General features: G+C 34.5%; 1 protein-coding gene across 1 annotated transcript in view; it reads right to left on the bottom strand.

Annotated features, from left to right (window-relative positions):
- The window catches only part of CNTN5 (contactin 5), a 1,016,453-nt gene that overhangs the window by 240,904 nt on the left and 754,096 nt on the right, over window positions 1–21,453 (bottom strand). The gene's annotated exons all lie outside the window — the stretch shown is intronic.

Below are 21,453 nucleotides of genomic sequence, written 5' to 3'. Positions count from 1 at the left end.
TTCCTTTTCTTTCATATTTCAGGAAAGCAATTCAGAGACTAAACTTATACATACATATGTTACATGGTTTTTTTTAACTTTGTAAAACTGTTTAAATGGCAAAAGTAATATATGCTTATTGTAAGGAATTGAACAAAAGAGTCATAAAATAAATGAATTAAGAACTCTTTTTGGCTCCACCCCTTCAAATATCTTCTTTCTGCCAAAAGCAATATAGTTTGCAAGTAATTTCCCACCCTGTCTCTATGATGCATTTATAAACACATATAATTAGTTATTTTATTAATAAAAGATCAGATCCAAGATCATCTCCTGACTTATTCTGGTCAATAGCTGCATGTTGTTCCATTGTATAGATATATCAGAATTTAATCAACCATCCCTATGGTTAGACATTCAGTGTAATCCCAGTTTATTTTCCTCCTTTTTTTTTTTTTTTTTTTTGCCACTAAGGAACAATATTGCTCTAAACAACTTTGTACATATATCATATCCTATTGCTTTTATTTCCACAGCCGGCATTCACAAAGTAGAATTGATAGATCAAAGGGCACACACATTTTTCATTTTAATAAGTATTGCCAGATTGTTTTTCAATAATACAGTAGCAGTTTCAACTCTGATCAGTAATACATGATACTGTTTTCCCATATCCTGGCCCACCATGCTATGTGATCAATCTGTTTAATTTCTGTCAGTATTGAAAGGTAAAAAATGGCATATCATTAATATTTCTCTGAACTCTAAGAAAGTTGAACATCTTTTCATAATTACATTGGCAATTTGCATCTGCTTTTCTGTGAATTATTTGCTTGTGTTCTTTTTCAAGTTTTTCTTTCATTTTTCTATTTGCCTGCTGGCATTGTTTAATTTCTTACAGTTCTTTGTGTATGAAAGCCATTATGACTTTTACAGCAAAATTCTTCTTCAGTGTATTGCTAGTTTATGATGGCAACTGTGATTCAATTTTATAAACATTTTTGGGAGAAAAAAATCTGTAGTTTCTGAATTTTTGTTTGTAAAATTCTTTTGTAAATCGAAGTTATGTCCATATTTCCTTCACTGCTTCTGATAGCATTGGTTTTTAAAATAAGCATTTTGAATTTTTAACTATTTCTGTGTTTTAATTTATGAATTTGTTTTTTTATTTACTTATTCTTCTTTCTCGATTACTATATTTATAATTGTACTCAAACCTGTTTAGCTGGATGAGCAATACAATTATTGTTTATGGTTAATAATAAAAGTATAAGATCTTTTCCTCTGCTATAAGAGGTACCTACATGCCATATATTTTCATATGCAGAAATAGTGAATTATACAGTTTCTGCTTTTTGGAACTTATTAAATCAACCTTTTAGCTAAATATAGAATGAATTATTGTTAGTTTTATGTCCATTGGGAAAAAAGGTCTATTTTATTTTTGATAAAAGTTTTAAAGTTAGCTTTTAGATAGCTTTTGTTAATTGTGCAATTCAAATTTTATTTTAGTGTTTTTCAAAATCTTAAAGCAATTTAATTTTTGCTGAATCAAATCTGTGGATCATCTGTAACTAAAAAAGATAAAAAAACCCAGATAATGGAAAACTACCAAAAGCAAAGCTAGTCTACTTGAAGTAGGAATGAAAGGTTCTAGAATTTACCTGCTTATGCCTCCAAGCCACAATACATAGTAGAAAACTACTGTTCCATACCCTTTTCATTTTTGTCCTAATTGATCTGTCACACTGAAAGAGGTGTGTTAAATTTCCTATTACCATCACTGCTAGTATCTTCTCATATTTAAAAAATATATATATATTATATTTTGATTACATTTTCTCTGCAAATACATGTTCATGAAAATAATACAATTTTAGAGTTTTAATTATATTTATCAGACTAAAATGTTCCAGTTGTTAATTTAGTGGTAATTTTACTTTAAATAATCTTTTATCCTATTTTTGCTTATTTCTTTCTTTTTCTTGTATGAGTGCATGGTGTGTCACTTTGTTTTGATCTGATTTCTCTTAAACATTTAGATTTCATTTTTGACTTGTCTTTCAATAACAGAAGTTGACTTTGGAATTTGTGGTTCCAATTGATAATAACTGTTCTTATTCAGCCACCTTTTTTAGTAAAAAAAATGCAAAATATACTTATTTAATATATTCATCACAAGGGCTTAAACACTTAATCTAAAAAGCAGAAATAAAACAAAAATGCGATGAGGCAACATACAGAGTCCTACACAGAAATCAAGGAAAGGACAGACCATCTAAGGAAAAAAATAAGATGACACAAGGAAAGAGCTGGACAGCCCGGGTCAGGGCTCTTGTGGGGAGACCTGCTTTGAGCAGCTTTCTTGCAGGCGCTTCTTAAAGGCCATGTGGTTTTTCCAGAGCTCTGCCACATGTGTGTGGCTGTCGACGCTGGGTTCTCCAAGCAGGCTCTGGATGGAGAGCAGCGATTTTATGTTCATTTTCTCTACCAAATTGTTTGGGCTAGTCTGTGTTCTTTGAATTTTAATGTAAGTTTTAAAAGCAGCTTGCTAATTTAGGTTTCCGTGGATTTTGACTGGATTATGTTGAATTAATATTTGAACTGGGGGAGAACTGGCATCGGAATACTACTGAGTCTTGTACTCCATAAACATGGTATACCTCCTCAGTGATTCAGATAGTCTTTCATTTCTCTCTCTGCTATTTCTCTACCTTTTCTGCTCACTGAGATTGTTGTGATCTTCCTGAACTCCTACTCCCTAAGTCAGTTTGTGGTACATGCTTCCAGGCAGAAGGCAGGAATGAGGCACATTAGTTTTCTATTTATTAAAAAAAGTAAATAAACTACAACTAGCCTCAACAAAGGCTGAGGGAACAAAAGTTAGTCACAAAGGACTATGTATGTTCTAATATGAATTTAGCTATACTTTTTTGTGTATATATATTTTATTGAAGTATATTCACCATAAGTTACTGCAGGATATTGAATATAGTTCCCTGTGCTATATAGTATAATCTTGTTGTTTATCTATTATATATATTAGTTAGGTTCTGCAAATCTTGAACTCCCAATTTATCCCTTCCCACCCCTTCCCCTTTGGTTACCATAAGTTTGTTTTCTATGTCTGTGAATCTGTTTCTGTTTTGTAAATAAGTTCGTTTTTTTTAGATCCCACGTATAAGTAATATTATACGGTGTTTTTTTTTTTTTCTCTTCTGGCTTACTTCACTTAGAATGACAATCTCCAGGTCCATTCATGTTGCTGCAAATGGCATTAATTTATTATTTTTTATGGCCGAGTAGTATTCCATTACATAAATATACCACAGCTTCTTTATCCAGTCATCTGTCAATGGACATTTAGGTTGTTTCCATGTCTTGGCTATTGTAAATAGTGCTGTTATGAACATTGGGGTGCATGTATCTTTTTGAATGCAGGTTCCCTCTGGATATATGCCCAGCAGTGGGATTGCTGGATCATATGGTAAGTTCATTTTTAGTCTTTTGAGGAATCTCCATACTGTTTTCAATAACACCAAATTTAGTAATACTTTAAAATCAAGAAAAAATAAAGAACAATTTTTTAGACATATCCATGTGTCATAAGATAGTTTTGTTAGAGGAAATCACAAGGATGAAAAACAAATACTTCAGGTTGTTGGTTCTTCATGAGGAAAGGCAGGTGAGATTGGTGAAGACCACACAATGACTGCAAGGTTACTGATACTCTTGGCACTATTTTGGTCCTTAAGTTTGTTGCTCAGTTCTCAAGACTTCTTTTGTATTAATTATATATTAAAATGTATAGGCCAAAAGTGTTTGATGTTTTTATTTCTCACTCATGTATTTTCAGACATAATTGTCATCTTTTTCCAAATGTAAATTTTGATGGATAAATAAACCTTAAACACCCAATTTTCTTTTTATATTCATTTTATCATCATCAGGTTCTATAATCACTATTTGCTTATGTGATGGCATTTCTAGTACAGGCCTGTTTTAAAATAATAAATGTATATCTAAAATAATATATGTAGTCATTCATATTTTTCCCACTAACATATAGTAATATTGGTTTTCAATTCATTCTTGGAGGACAATTGATTTCTGACACTTTACATTAAGTTTCTTCATCCTTACATTTACTACTAACTAATTAATCTACACATAATGAGTCTAATAAAGTGGAGAAGTACCATTGAAAGAAAGCTTAGTTATTTTGGATAAGAATAATCCCTTCTTGATATTATTTTCTTACATCTAGATTTCTATATTTTCCCCCAATAATATACAAAATTACTCAACTGAACACTTATTTTGCATAACATCTTTTCCTTCTGTCTCTAACCTTTACATCATCTCTACCTTAGCTTGTGTTTTGGGAATCACTAAATGGAATTATAATTGACCCTGAATTATTTAACTAAAAACACACTACCTCAAACAGTAATGACCACAGTTAAAATTGTCATTCTCCACTTTCCTAAATTTTTAAGGTCTTAATTTTAAATGGCCTATCCATTGACTTTCTGACTCCTGTTTGAATCATGTTCGCTACTTTATTTATTTACCTGTAACAAGGTCTTAATTTCTATGCATCACTTCATTCCGTCTCCCAGGGACAGGAACCCAGCATAAACAGAAAAAAAAAACCGTGAGATGGAAGGCAAGACTGTGGGACAGGGGTCAGCAGACTCAGGACACGAGGTCGCAGGGGTCATGAGAAGTCACTTCCGGTAGCAGAGAGACAAGGTTGCACTTTGATGGCATAAGAAGTAAGAAGAACTAACAAGGAAAAAACAGAGAACTTAAGAGTGATTACGGTCAAGAGGAAGGGTGAGCAGTTTCAAGATTTCAATTATGTTCATTAACTCCTTCAATATTTTTCTGAGTCCTCACTATATGCCAGATCTATATTAGAAAGGAAGATCAATACAATAAATGATAAAATGTATTATGGAATTTATGACTTAATTAGAAAGACCAAAACAATGAACTAAATGATTCAAATACAAAAGGAGATGGTGCAAAGAGAAACAGTCAAGAAGACCGTTTATGTTAGACTGGGAGGTGAGGGAATGCAGCCCAGAAGAGATGAAATTGAGATGAGCCCTGAAGCTTAGGGAAATTCACCCAGGCAGCAAAAATATGTTGTTGGCAGTGGAATCTACGGGCATAAACACAGAGAAGCAGGAGATAGCATATCAGATTGATGGAACATCGTATGTTACATTGCAGGAAGTGTGCAGGAAGGCACTGGCAAATTTGTGAAATGTGCATATTTTCCCTTCAAAAACAAAGATATATTCAAATTTTGAAAGTTTTAATGCTGTTTACTTCCATTTTTTTCTCTTGTGTTTTCAAGATTAGCATTCTAAAAATTTTGCCTCTAAGTTGTTAGAAGCTTTGGAATATAAAAATTCTGAAAAGCATGGATGGAGTGGCTGAAGACTTATTTGAAAAGATCTCTGTATGCAATGATTTCTGTGTGGAAAGATTCTGTATGCTGTACACACAAACTATTACTAAACGAAGTAGTGGTCCTGAGCCTACCACAGTGCTAACTTTTTACAGGCATTTTGGACAGCCCATATTCACTTATATTGTCCATGACACCTTAGGGGAAATCAGATAATTTTGGCTGTTTTCAAATGACTTATTTATAATCCAGGAGGATTCATCCATTTTTTTTTTGTAGGGACATGGAATTAAAAAAAAATATCTGGGACAATGGTAAAATTCAAATCTACTTAATATTATGATATTATTCAAAAATTATTTTCAATAATAACCTGAAATGGGGTTGTTGCTTAAAAAGAGGACTGGTTTTAGTTGCACTGAAAGGATGATTAGAAATATCAGCTTTGAAGGTATGGCAGAGATGGTTGTATTTCCCCCATTTCAGACTGTTGAAATTATATCTGTTTAGCTATACATTTGATTTTCATGTAGAATAAGCAATGCAACTTAAAGAAGATAAAGGAGCTTTTTCTTGCTCATGTTGTACTGACGAAACACTATCCATTTGGCTCAAAAATATCTCTGCTAACAACAGTAAAAGACTATGAAGCCACATTGAAATTCTGACAGAAGCTTTTTGTTACGCGCTGTCAAAGTGACAGGATAAAAAGTGCTTCCAAACGTAGTTCTAGAAAGTAAGGAAAGTGTTCGATGAACTTTCGCCGTTGTTGAAGTCATTAAGGTATTTTTTAAAGATCTTTTTCATACATACGATAAGGTAATGTGTAGAATCTGTCAAGGTACGAGGAGTACTTAGCTGTAAAGATTTAATGATTTCACAGGAAAGTACTCCCCAGCTGCAAATCACTGTTCATGGACAAATTGTAGGTCTGTCTAATGGAGCTTCCTATTTTCTTTGCATAAGTCACAAGTGACATATGAATTTTACATCTGATGTGAAAATATACACAGTTATGGCTCCTTTGTGATGTGCACAAAAAAGAAGGAAACACTGTATATCTTTGACAGAAACGGAAAGAAGTTTTATAACTTTTCTCTAAGAAAGCATATAAAAAGCCACCATAAAAAAAGCTATTGAACCAAAGGTATTTTTTTCTTTTATGATCTTGTATCTCAAAAAAAAAAAAAAAAAAAGGATAAAACTCAGCTGCTAATGTAGGTGATCACTACTAGGTACATAATACGCAAAATTTTTGAAGGCAGAAGTTTTCCTTGTAAAAGTTTGGAAACTTTCAGGGATCCTAAGCATCATGCCTAGATCTTTGAGAGAGTTTCACCTTTGAGGCAAAAAAAACACTGTCACAGCCACCACCAATTGGACTAACTAGCATTTAGGGAGAAGAAATGAATTGCCTCTAATTTAAGTATAAGCTGTAGATCTGTCTGCTTTCTGATTCTTGACTAATGTCTGACTCATAGCTTTCCCATGATACTGATATTTCTGCTTAGGAACTAAGAGTCACAGTTTGGAATATGCCCAATCACTTTTAATTATCTTAGGCAAATAATCAAGTTTGGGTAAAAAAAAATTGAGATTACAACCTGGCATGACCTGGATGTTTTTATCATTGTTTTATAAAGCATATTAATTTTTCTTTCCATTTAGAGAAAGTAATATAACAGTGAAAGCAGTCAGTTCTGAGGTCAGCCCATGTCTCAAATATTGGCAATTGGTTGCCTTCCTTTTCCAAATGTTCTTCCTGGGTGCTTCTTATCCTCCAAATCAGAGGAGACTCTTGAATCCAGTCAAACAAGGCGAACTCAGAAGAATCACATGTCAAATCGTTTTTGCCAAGGAACAACAACACTAGGTTTGAAGATAGCTGAAGGAACTTTCTGGAATAATGCTATGTTCATTCATTTGCTAAAAATTACGTATGGTGCATCTACTATGTAATATTTGGTAATGGATTTTATAATAGATACGGGGGTTATAATGATAAACATGGTGGACATGGAACTTTCATACAATTAGTGAGGTAATGACTTTAAGGAATAATAGGCATGATTTTGAGGAAGTACAGAGATAGGAGTACCCAATGGAGTATGAGGGGCAGTGGAGAATGTTTTCTTAAGCAAGAAATATTAAGTTCCGACTTGAAGAACAGGTATCAGTTATCTAGGCAGAGACAAAGATCTTCGGGAAGAGTTAACAGCATGGGTTGCCTCATAAGAGAAGGGTTGGTGCTTGGCTGTCAATGGCTAGAGACAAGGCTGGAGAGGTGGGCAGAGTGAGTATGAAATACCTTAAAAACAACTTCCAAAAGCCTGGACTTTTCCTAATGGTTACTGAAAATCTTTGAAATACTTTAAGCAGAAGTGTGATGCTCATATTTGAGTTTAGGACAAGGCTCTGCAAACATTTTTTTAAAGTGAGAGACAGTAAACATTTTAAGCTTGCAAACCAGATGGTCTCTGTTGTAAATACTCAACCTTGCCATTGTAGTGAGAAAACAGACACAGAAATGAACATAAATGAATGGGTATGGCTGTGCTCCAATAAAACTTTGTTTATGAAGAAAGGTGATCAGTCATGATCCACAGTTTGCCAACCCTTGGTTTAGGATATTCTGTATGCAGCAAGTAGAATGCTTTGAAAATAAGTAAAATTAGAGATCAGGAGAAAAATTAAGGGGCCGATGAAAAATCTATATGATAGATGACTCTGGTCTAGACAAAGGTAATGGAGTAGAAATAAGAAATGGGTATTTAAGATGTTTAAGAGGTAGAAACAGCAGGACTTGACATTAGGTGCAGTCTGAGAAAAAAGGAGGTTGCAATATTAGTGGGTTTGTGGCTTATATAACTGGATAACAAGAGAATATTAATTGGGCTATTAATATGAGCCATTGTTCTAAGCACTTTGTATTTATCAACTCATTGAATTCCTTCCTTCCTTTCCTCATACTGTGGTAAGAACACTTAACATGAGACCTAGTCTCAAATTTTTCAGTGTTCAATAAGTTACATTAAACTATCAGCACAACATTGTACAGAAGATCTAGAACTTAATAAATCCTGTATAAATGAGACTTTATCATATTGAATAACAACTCCCTATTTTTCTCTCCCCACAGCCCCTGGTGACCATCATCCTACTCTCTGCTTCTATGTGTTTGACTATTTTATATCTCATGTAAGTGGTATCATGCAGCATTTGTCATTTTCTGACTGGCTTTTTTATTTAGTGTAATGTTCTCAAAATTCATCCATATGACAGGATTTCCTTATTTTTTAAGGCTGAATAATATTCCATTATATATATGTAACATTTTCTTCATGCATTCATCTATCAATGCACATTAGATAATTTGCAAATCTTGGTTTCTATAAATAATGCAGCAATGAATATGGAAGTGCAAAAATCTCTTCAAGATCCTAATTTCATTTCTTCTGGATAAATACTGAAAAGTAGGACTACTGGATTATATGGTAGTTATATTTTCAATTTTCTGAGGAAACTCCATAATATTTGTAATAGTGGTGGTACCATTTTACATTCCCACCATCAAGGTATAAGAGTTTTTCCACATTCTTACCAACACTTGTCATCTTTTGATTTTTTTTTTGATAATAGCCACCCTAACAAGTATAAGGTGATATCTCATGGTATTTTTCATTCATATTTCCCTTCTGATTAGTGATACTGAACATCTTTGCCACTATGAAGACATAACCAGGCTAATAGCAACATCAAGAGCCAAAGTAAGGTTAGGGACAATCCCATTAGAATAGGACCATTTTAGAGAATTCTCTGCTTTCTTCAGTAGTGCTAGGCAGCTTGAGAAGAGGCACACAGACCTTGGAGGATTAGATACGGTGAGGAACTGAAGAGTTGGTATAATGAAAGAACATGTGGCAAGGAACTTGATATGAGACAGAGTGACCAAAGCAGTGGACCATATGCTCTAGTTCATAAAAGGAAAGAGATGAAGACAGAGGTCCTGATAAAAAAGAAGACATTAGACACCATGGATAAGGTAATTTTGATGTGGTTCAAGACTGAATGGGGTTGCAAATAATGTAGTAAGATATCTGTAAAGATGGGAAGTCATAGTCAGAAAGTGTTATAATTAATTTTACTATTTCAGATGCAGCATATTTGCACAAATGGATTTATACATGAACAATAAACATTCTGTCTTATTTTACACTCTCTACCTTGCTCTCACCTTCTACTGTAATTTTCTAGTTTCGTCCAGAAAAGCTGAATTGTTTCCTAGTATCCCTCCCAAATTTGATGCTTATAGTTTAGAACATTGCAAAGTCTGCTTGTCTGGATTTATATTATAATGCATTGCCTTAAAAACTCTGTATATGCGTTGTAGAAAGTGGATATGTTGGATCAAAATTTACATGGGAAAAGGGTCTGCTGTACAGAAGGACCACAAAGTTTGTGATCATCTGCTCTGCATGTTAATTCCTATTTAATGTTCATCCTGTTTTCATCTGCACTGAGTTCTATTAAAGTATATAGCTTTTTAAAAAGATTGCACAGCAACAGACATTTTATTAAAACAAAAGTTTAGATGAAATTTTAAGAACTGCATTCTGCTATCAAAATAATGAAATTGAAGCTGAAAGCCGACCAAAAATATTCAGCCATTAAAAATTCATGCTTGTAGATTAAAGTGAGAAAGAAATGTCATTCTTTTATATTGATTTTACCTATTCTTATACTCAAGGACTATCTATGTAGGGATCATATAAAAACACATTTCTCCTTTAGTAAAGATGCTTGTAAACTTCTTCCCCATATACGTGGGCAGGAATAACAGACTCAAGTATTTAAAAACAACATTCAGAAACAAATTAATGTCATCGTAAGTTTTCATGACAAATTTATGCAGGAATTCTATTTCAGTGCAAGAGTACTGGCATAACAAACTGGCAGACAGTCCTTTCTTAATATTCTTTAAACTTTCATTTTTGATAAATAAATAATCATGAGAGACCCACAGTATTAGAGTTATCCTTGTGTAAGATTCCCAGAGTAATGGGTATTCCAAGTAGTACACTGCTTACTAAGAGGAAACCTGAAGCTACTTAATATATTTCCTTGGCTAATTAAATGTATACCATTATAAGAAACTATACCTTTTCTTTCTGGAACATTTCAAGTTATGTTTATTTATAACCCTACCATTTTGTGTCACCTCCTGTTTTTACTAGCATTAAAGGATAAAACTTAAGTTGATGATGATACTGAAAATAGTCCATAGTAAATTAAAATATAATTCCTTAATATAATAAAACGAAATCCACAGTAATACAACTAAATGTCATAGCAGAAAAAAAAATAGCATTTAGAACATTCAAATAGATAATCTGATTTGCTGTATCTGATATTACCATAGTGACATTTTCAGAATGTCCTCTCAGAATCTTCATGGGGCAAACATATCAAAATAAAGGTTTATCTCTCACTCCCTCCATCCCCCAGGTTTCTAAAACATTGTTTCTAGTTGAACTGAGTATATGGTTAGGTGCATCCGAACTTCTATGACATTGAAGTGCACAGTTCACATGTTCATGTTTGACTGTAGAATTCTGCCAGTAAAGGAGGAGGAATGTAAAACTTTCTCTCTTCTCCTGCATATCTTTTCATCAATAGGTTAGAGACACTTTAAAGTTGCTGCTAGAAGCCACCAGAGTTTTATGTAAAGCTAGGTCTGTACACTATTCAGTGGGAAGCACAGTTGGTAAATGGTACTGAGACGAGGATTCTCGACCCAGCTCTGATTTCATGGGAGACTCTTGCAGTTATTAATGTCTGTCTAAGCCTTCACTTGTGAAAAGACTGCATTTGGGAAGTGTGGCTTTCCTGACTCTTGACTCATCTATGATTCCCAGACTATAACACCATCTAGCTATTATTAATCGAGCTTTTACTTTGTTGTCAGAGTTTTATTTGGTACATAAATTAAAAGTATCTAAGAAGTTTAAGAAGTATGCTTTATTTTCTCTGTTTCACAGGTAAGTAAACTGACAAAGATATTAAATAATCCTCCAGCTAGAAAAAAAAAAAGATAACTCTGGAGCCATTATTCTTATACACGTTCAATATAACATATTCATGGACATGACTCCTTGGGCTCTTTAGGGTATCCAGTAAGAAGAGATGGAGAGAAGTGGACAGGCTATGTGGCATCTTTGTAGCATCTGTACACAGCAGATTACATACATCTATGGCACAGCCTAATCTCTCAGGTGGTTAAGATGCCATGCTAGTGAGGTACCACACTAATGAAAAGGCTACAGCTTTCATCTAATTTTAAGATAGTAAATTCTGTTCTTTATCTACTACAGTCACATTTTTTTTACCATTAGATGGTTAGTGCAAAAGTACACCAAACGTAACAATTTGATTGTACTGGTAAAAATTAATTCTATTTCTTCCTATCCTTATCTACACCTTGAGAGCAAAGCATAGCACACTATAGTTCCAACTACAGCCTAGAAGTTTGTGAGTTTAACATATACTCAGTTTCTGGAGCACAACATTCTGAATGAGTTTCCATTCAAGTAAAGTACAGAACAAGCCTTAAGATTCTAGAGGACATTAGCACATACTGAACAATTTATTAACAGACAGTATTATTTTGTAAAGATAGAATAAAAAGGCTGTGAAGATTTATTCCCAAGTCTTACATGCTTAAAATTTACATTATTTATTAAAGACATTTTCTAAACTAAAAATAGCCCAAAAAGTCAAAGGACACAAATAGCCTATTAATCACATCACATAAGGAGGTTACACCATAGTCTCTCTCAGCTAGAGAGGAACAGAGCTTCAAATGTGCCTTTCAGTGTCATTTTCCTTGAGTTGCATTTTTATCTGCATTGCACTTGCATTTTTATAATTGTATTATCTACAGATTTTAAAGTCACCGAGGACCTTTTTAAGCAGAGGAGATTCTAGCCCATATTGCAATTAAAACCAAACATGACTCCAGCTATTTTGCTTCATCATTTTTTTCTACATCCAGATCATATTTTACAGCAGATTTAATAGCAATCGTTATTAAACCGTTAAAACTAATAGTGGAGCAGTATTTATCAAATATGTATGTAGTTTTTACTGGACTCTTGATATTTACGTTTTGCAACTTTTGTGGCCTCTTTGCATCCTCTAAGATCAGTATGTCAAATTCGATGCTAAAATAATCATATAAAATATTTTAAATATTAACAGCAGTTAGAGTAAAATGTCACTTAGCATGTAAAATCAGCTCTAAAAAAATAGTCTTTAAGCTCATGGGGAAAAAAGAAGGGTTTTGACCCGGAAGAATGTTTGGGAAAGATAAAACTCACAAAAAACTTTCCAATATTTCTTATCTATAGAAATGCTTTATAGGTTCAGAGATTTTTTAGATTACTATGACACATGTCAATGTATATTTTAAGTAGAAAGCCAGAAAGTGGATTTTCTATGATCTATTTTCATTTGAAACCATGAAAAGCTGAATGGGACCAGAGAGTGAGAGGTTTACAGAATGTTAGCATTCCTAGTTTAGGAAACGCTTGAGCAATGGGCTGTGTCTTACAGGGTATTTCAGAAAGAAGCAGAACATCAGAGCATTAAGCAAACGTTTCACAAGATAAACGATGTTCCACAAATATTCCGGAGAACTAGGGCGAAAGAGGGAATTAATGTGTAATTCACAGGCCTTTATTCTTGAATCTCTCAGTGAAATTCTAAAATTTTGTGAAATACGTATTGTTATTCCTACTGTACAGATTTTGAATATGAGATTGGATCTAGAAGGTAACTTATCTCATGTCATCTAGCTGGTAAATGATAGCTGACATTTGAAATTTTGTATCTCAAGCTACCAAGCTTTTGTTCTTGTCTTGTTACTTGTCACTAAAAATATACTTTATTAAAATTTAAAAACGTTATAGGTTTCTGTGAATTTAATCTGGCAGATTTCTTTTTGACTATTACAGGACTAAATCAGGAAATTACCTTTGCTTTTGGCTTCTCCTATTTCAAACTCTTTCTGAGGAAAGACCAGGTCAAAGAACCATCTTATTGTCTTTCTATTGCCAGAATTTATGCAATATTTTTTTCTAATAAAGGCAGGTAAATTATACTATATCCCACATGGGGACTGCTTTATTTATGCCTTCTTGGTTAGATAAAGATGGTTAGGGTATCTTTACTTTTGACCTTTCATTTACTTCTTACCTAATAACTAAAAATTAAGGTGGAGAAAACAGCTGAAAATTAGACAAAATAGATCTCAAAATTTTGGACATCAGGCTGTGAAGGACTATGATCCCTGAAATAAGTTAAATAAGCATGTTGAGCCATACAGCTGCCTCTGCCTGCTCCCTGGACAAAGTTCCCGAGGTAGGAGAGACCCAGGCAAAGCTCAGCTGCCTTCCTGAGTGCAGGAGCCAGATGTGAGAGTTGGGGAAAGTTAAGGGAGCTGGAGTTCACAGTACTCAATAAAGGAAAGGTGCCTAGAATGTTACAAATCTACAGAAGATTCCCTTCGAGTATTCTGTGCAGTATGAACCAGCATATGCATTTGAGAAGAATACTTAAAGATGGGAAAGGACATTCTGAATGGATTAGAAGAAAAGTGGAGAATCTTAAAAATCAGGAGTCTGACTAGAGTACTAAGAAAAGTATTACCTTAGTGGTGGGGAAAAATTAACCCTCAACTAAATGGTGCTCAGGTCTTATCTAAAAAAGCAAAAAAGTAAGATCTGAAAGGATCAAATTGTTTCCAAGTAACTTAACCACATCTCTGAATACAGGTCAAGAATACAAAAATACCTAACATCCAACAATGTAAAACTCAAATATCTGACATCAAATGAAAAATTGACAGGTGTGCAAAGGACCAGGAAAACATAACTCATGAGGAGGAAAAATCAATCAACTGAAACTGAAACACAAAAGACATATTTGATGGAATTAGTGGACAAGAACATTAAAACAGTCACTGTTAACTGTGTTACATATGCTCAAAAGCCCAGATGAAATCCTTAACATGTAATTTAGGGAAAAAATAAAGGCTTAGGTGCACATAAAGACTTGTAAACAAATGTTCAGAGAAGTTTTATTGGGAATAGCTGAAACCTAGAAGCAACCCAAATGTTCACCAACAAGTGAACACATTGTGATACAGCCCTTACGTGGAATATTGCTTAGTAATATGAAGAAAGGAATTATTGATACACCCAACTATTTATATGAATCTCAAGATAATTACAGCCATACCTCAGAGATATTATGAGTTTAATTCCAGATTATCACAATAAAGCAAATATCACAATAAAGCAAGTTATACAAAATTTTTGGTTCCCCAGTGCACATAATGTATACATTATACTTTAGTTTATTAAGTGTGCAGCAGCATTATTCCTAAAAAAAAAGTACAAACTTTAATTTAACAATACTTTATTGCTAAAAAAGCTACCATCTGAGCCTTCAGTGAGTTTTAAACTTTTTGCAATACTATCACCAAAGATCACTGATCACAGAAGAAATTTGGGGTTTTTTTTTGACACACTGTAACTGACTATACTAAAAAAAAAAAATCACTGATCACAGACCACTATAACAAACACAATAATATCTACAATAATAATAAAAGTTTTAAATATTATAATGATAACCAAAATGACACAGAAACATGGAGTGAGCAAATGTTGGGAAAATGGCGCTAATAGACTTGTTCAATGCAGGGCTGCCCACAAACCTTCAATCTCTAAAAACCACAGTATCTCTGGAATGTAATACAATAAAATGAGGTATGTTTGTGTTCTGAGTGATAAAAGTCAAGCAATAAAAAATTGCATATTGCATAATGTTGGTTATATAGGACTCTAGAAAAATGCAAACTAATCTAAGGTGACTAACAGAGATCAGATCAGTAGCTGTATGAGGTTGGGAATGCATGGATGGAAAGCAGGGAAAGATTACACTTTTACATGCAGAAATGTTTATGGGTTCTAGATATGTTCATTACATGGCTATGTGATAGTTTCATGAATGTACACATAGGTTAAAATGTATCACACTGCATACTTTAAACATTTTCTTGCATGCCAGTGATCCTTCAATAAAGCTTTTAAGAAGCTACCTGAAGAAATGCTTCAGCAGTACAGCTAGTTTACCTAATTGGAAGTCGGACTTAACAGATTTTTTTCCTACACATTTAAGTCACTGAAAATGTATTAGAATATTAATTCTTCCCATTATACTCCTTTAATCCCAAAATGAAAATAACACAAGAACCTAATGGGGTTCACCATCTTATGTATCATCTCTTTAGGTATCACTCTTTATGATTCTTCTATTTTCCGTTACTTGCGACATAGAGTCGATAAAAATCAGAGACTCAAGAAATGATGAAGCAATGGGAGGAGAGAGTCTCCTAGACTAGCTTCCTTTATGTTCAGTCTCCTCTTTTTTAAAAGGTGTTTGTGTGTGGAATCCAGCAGATGACACGATTGGAAGTAACTGAGACTGCTGATGCTAAAGTAACTGCTGTTGACTTAGTAAAGATAAAAATATGCAGTTAACAACCACTTTCCTAATAGCTTTCCGATGCTACAGGGGAGATATTTTGTAAATTAACTCAGGCTTTTAAAATTAAACTGCGTATACATAGAGGAAGAATATGCCATCACTCAGGTTCCAGCTGACTTGATCACTAAGCTCAGATTTAACAGGTGCCACTGTTGCCTTAATTACTCCAACTCATCACATCCAAGACTCCTCTGAATGTAAGACACACCATTATTTTAAGAATGACTCAGGAAGAAAACATTGCCAATTAAACTATGACACATCATCTATTGTAATATATATCAGGATTTTAAAGATGTAATTTAAAAAAAAATGTGTGCTTTGGAGGATATTATATCCATGCTTTCTCTCAGTGGAATGTGGCTACATGCAATGCGATTACATGAAGGTGGAGACAGGAAGATGTTCTTCGCCTGTATTTCTGTGTAGGAAGCCCTGAGGTGTACTCTTCTTTCAGAAATGTTGAGAGGGCTACATTCCTCTGTAGGGATGTATAAAACAAGTGACCTGATTTCATAATGTACCCTCCTTTGAGAAAAATGGCCATAAATAAGACATTCTAAAAGTTCTAACCAGATTGATTCGATCCCCAAAAGAAAAGTAGGAGATAGAAGGGACCAAAAGTACTTATCATTTGCTTTTCTATGATGAAACAGCAGCTGACACATGTCCCCACTGAGTATCATTTTTGTATCCATTGGCTATCAGTTAAAATTATTCTTCAGACTAAAAAATATTGTTATAGAGATCTGACATGAAAACTATTCTGCACCATACAGCTACCAACAGAAAAAGTTACAAGAACAGAAGGTAGGGGCTGTTACATTGCAAATAAAAAAGAATAAAGATCTGATGGCAGATGCTTAGTTTTCTTAACATTTTTTTTCTTGAGATGTTCTTTCTGTGGATTTAACCATTTATTCTCATACACATCCATATATACACACACTTACATGCTTCACTGGTATAGGCAATGCAAATTGCTTAACTGTAGCAAATGCTACCATGTACATGTGACTCTACCATCTAGGACCAAGCACACAGCCAGGGACAATGAGTGAAAAAGTATCAAACCAAAAAAGAACAAAATCCTCTACGCCACTGCCATATGAAACAGAAAATGCTTAGATAATGGAGAATCAAAAATTATCTAAGGCAATAATGCATGAGCTGGAAGACAATTCAGAACCTCTTTGATTATACATTGTGCAAGCAGATACATTTTATTTAATTGCATATTTTAAAAGCACTATTATATGTGCAACATAAAAGTGAAGAATATGAAGTTGTGATGTTTCAACTTCACAGTAAATTTTTTATAATAAATATGATTGCAAGGATGAATAAAAGCTTAGGTAATGCTGCCTGTATGATAAAGACACAGGACATGGTTTTGAAAAATACAATTCAACTGACAGCGTTTTCCCTGTGATTCACCCTCCCCACCTCATCCCAATGGCACCTGTTTCCAAGTCTTACGATGCCCTGAAAGAGATATTCCAAAGACAAAGATGGAATTACGTCTCTGGTTACTCATTTGGTAAGAACGTGAGTGTGAGTAAATAAACTTTGTATGTGGTCTTCAGTGTCCTGGGTGTCACTGGCATCGGAGATATAAGGGAAAGGTTTTTTTCTCTATCAAATAACTGACAAAAAACTAGAGACATAGAGATATGAGGCATCCTCTGAATCTGAGGTTAAATCCTGAACTGCGAAAAATAAGACACATACTAGAACTGATGCGCTAGGTATTCATCAAAATATTTTTGAAACCAGACCCTGGAATATTATTTCTTAATATATGACTGTTAAGCCTAAAGCACCACCTTAAAACCTAAAGCAAACCGCCAACTTAAATATGTAATGTATAAAATGGAAACTGTGTTTGGGAAATTGTCATACATAGTCAGCAGGTTAATACTAAAAGCTTTTGTATTGTAAAACCTTTGCATTATTTTTGTAAGTGAGAAATCATACTGGAAAAGTAGAAATGAACAACAATAATGATAATGATGATGATAATAATAAATAAATAAAGTTATTTTTCTGTAACACTACCCAAAGAAGAGATGTTTTTAATCTTAGGGCAATCCATCAGCTTGCAATGACCTTGGTGGTTACAGCGCATAGGGAAGTCCATTCTCTTTGTTCTAACCCTGTGCTTAGAGGCCACCACCTTAATAATTATTCCTATCTCTACTAAGGGCATTATTTGTTCCTATATACAGCCAGTCCTGGTTAGTAGCAAATGATCATAGACTTTTCTGATTTATCAGGGTGACTTTGGTAGGGCAACTCAATCATGCTAGAACCCATGTATTTTCTGACACTTGTACAGACAGGGATGGATACTACTGCGTGAGACTCCACCCAGGCAAAGCCATCCTATGAGGTGAAGCCTAACAGAACCGCTCTGCTTCTCATTTTACAATCTGAATACCTATGCATATACGCTCTCAGGCTGAGAGTACTTTGATATATTAGTTTATTCTTGATTCCCTTTGAGCATATATAAATAACAGTTGTATTAATAAATGACTTAATTCAATCAGTGAATGCTCACTTTGCACCAACTAAGTGGGATGAATTTAAGAGACATTTATGTCGATTAAACAGATAAAGATAAAAAGGAAGGAAGAGTGAAAGATGTGAGTTTATACTTTGAATGACAGTTGTGGTGGTCACCTCCAGTGACAGTAAAAACTCCTTCTGTAGGTAGATGAAGGGTGGGATGGGAGCTTTATTTGAGTGGAAGTTCTAAGAATCCAGCCTGGACCCCTGGAATGGGGAGTTATGAAAGCCAGGAGTAAAGCTCTAGGAACTGTAGGAAACAGAACGGATAAAGTGTATGCAGCGGAACTGACGGACAGCAACAGTTGGAGAAATTCCCAAAGCTGGTGGAACTTCAGTGTGGTGATTTCTTTTTATAGGATAGTTCTAGGTTTATTTGCAGCAGACATAAAAGAACCAAACTGGTTCAACAGAAATAGCCTTTAACCATGGTTGTGACAGAGAGAACAGAAAAGAATTGGACTTGAGGGAGTTTTAAATGGCTGACAGATTGGAGAAGGTTCAAGGGTGGTCAATGATGACGCCCGGGGTTTGAGAAAGGCTACCTGGCAATTAGAGTTAGGGAGAAAGAGGGGTCAGGGGAGGCACTGTATTAGTGAGTCATATTGATCATAACGTATCCAAATTTTCAGAGCTACTGAAACAAAAAATGCTACATTTTTAAATGCATGAAATACTAATACCTGTATTTTACCAGTGCTTGGTATCTAAATTACCAATTCAGAATCAAATCATCTTAAAAACTGTATATGAAAACATCTTCACATTCTAAGTTCCTTTATCTAGCTCAAACAGTCTGATATGACAAGAATAAACATATTTCAAGTAGGCTTTATTCATAGTACAATGAGTCAGTAAGAAGCATGCCACTTTTAAGAGTTTGTGTAATGTGACAGCTTTAAAAATTAAACGCTACCATCAAACATAGCCAGAAGGAGACCTCAAATAAAGAGAGTCCAGCACCTTGGATGTTAAATAAACATTAAAGTAGTAATATGCATATTAAATCACCATTAAGGAAAGATAACCACTGGGGATAAAATTTAAATTTCTAGTAGAATACTTTTTGGGAACTTGTGGATGATTGATTACACAAAACTTGAAGAAATCCAAGACTGGAAGAGGTCAAAGTAAGGAAACTGAGGTTAGATAAAGAATTTGCCAAAATTCATTCCTGTTTTTAGTACATGGAGAACACATGTCAGAGAAGTGGTTAGAATTTAAGTAAGAGATGGTAACCATCCAGGACTAAGTAGAAGCTTAGTTTCAAGTACACTGAAATTTTAGACAATTTTTGGTTAAAATTTCTTCTATTTTTGCTCTACCAGAGGCTCACTCAGGTATTAAGATTATGTACCCAGTGAATTTTTTGGGGCGGGGAGGGTGTGGGAAACAATTTAAAAACTCCTGAGAGTTATACTAATTCCTTCTATCTTCTCTATGAATGTTAACAGCCAGTCTGCTCCCTCCACCAACATCAGTGGAAGAGTGATCTATGAAACTTCAGGGAGATTCACCCAAAATAAAGCTATGGGATGAGTCTAAATTAATCCGAGTAAAAAGCTCAGTCATTTTGGGATTATCTGTTGCTTTATGCCTTTGGTGACTTGTCCTCTGTACTAATATTCCTAATCACTGAGACGCTAAAATGCATCCAGAAAAATATCTGCCATGATAAAAAATGGGAAGTCCTCTTAGCAACTGAAAAGTGGTACGGTAAGTTAAGAAGATCGTTAGTTTTAGAATCAGAAGACCTGGTTCAGCCTCTCTAGCGCGCTAGCTTTAAGGCCTCATGCAGGTATGCAGTTTCTCTGGTGAGGCAGATTAAGTGGTCCTAAGGCAGCTCTGGAAAAGTTAGAAATATGATGCCAGTTAACTGTGACTCCAAATGTGCATAATATATTGGTCCTGTGTCCCTAGAAATAGATAACACCTCTGAGTGTAAAAGTAAATAAGTAAATAAAACATTCCCTTCCATCGTTGGCACTACAGAGAATGCCGAAAATATACAGAGCATTAGATGAAGAAGAATCAGACCACCAGCCTGGCCAGCATACCCACATGGCTTGGTCTAACCCTTGGTGCAGAGTTTCAGTTTCCCATCTACAAACTGATAACAGGATCTTTAAGGTTCTTTCAGCACCCACCTCTTGAATGAAATGAGGATGCATCCTTGGTTTCAACAATACTGAAGCCACTCATAGCTCACAAAGGTGATTTCCCTGACTCCGTAATGTACTTTTCCTGTGACACCTAACATTCATTGATTCCTAGAGTCAGTGACTAACTCCTATCTGCAGATCTTCTGTCAATCTAACGATAAAGTGATTTTATTTTGGTTTGATAGACCAACACCACACGACGCCAATTTATTTTTAATTCCTTCAGCCCTCAGTGACTGGTGGTTCCAAATAAACAGTATTAATAAATTATCAATCTGTAACTAAAGAGCAGGTTCTTTGAGGGACGTTTGTCAGCTGCAGACTGTGGGAAGTCCCAAAGGAATATTTGTCATTCTCACAGTTATAATGGGCCACAAGAGTGGCCATTTGAGACAGTTTGGCTAAGGACCGAGGAAAAGGAAATACAAATTACAGCAAAAATGACTTTATGAATTAATAATTGGTGCTTTCTTATTTGCAATAAACATATAAAAAGAGGAAAAAAGTAATTTAATGTCCTAGTTCTCAAGTCGGCATTTGACGGAGTGTAACCAAAGGTGATTTGTAAATGCTATCTAAAAGAGTGATAAGCAGAAACTAAAAAGGGCAGGAAATTGAATGTGCTCTTCCCTCCCACCTCACCACCAGGTTTCAGATGAGTCTGGAAAGGTCATTCACATAATTATTACAGTAACTGGTTCAAGGCCT

The sequence above is a fragment of the Camelus dromedarius genome, chromosome 12, assembly GCF_036321535.1.
Source record: "Camelus dromedarius isolate mCamDro1 chromosome 12, mCamDro1.pat, whole genome shotgun sequence".
Taxonomy (NCBI): Eukaryota; Metazoa; Chordata; class Mammalia; order Artiodactyla; family Camelidae; genus Camelus; species Camelus dromedarius.
Note: the sequence above shows the minus strand (reverse complement) of the source record. Positions and strands in the feature narration are given on the sequence as shown.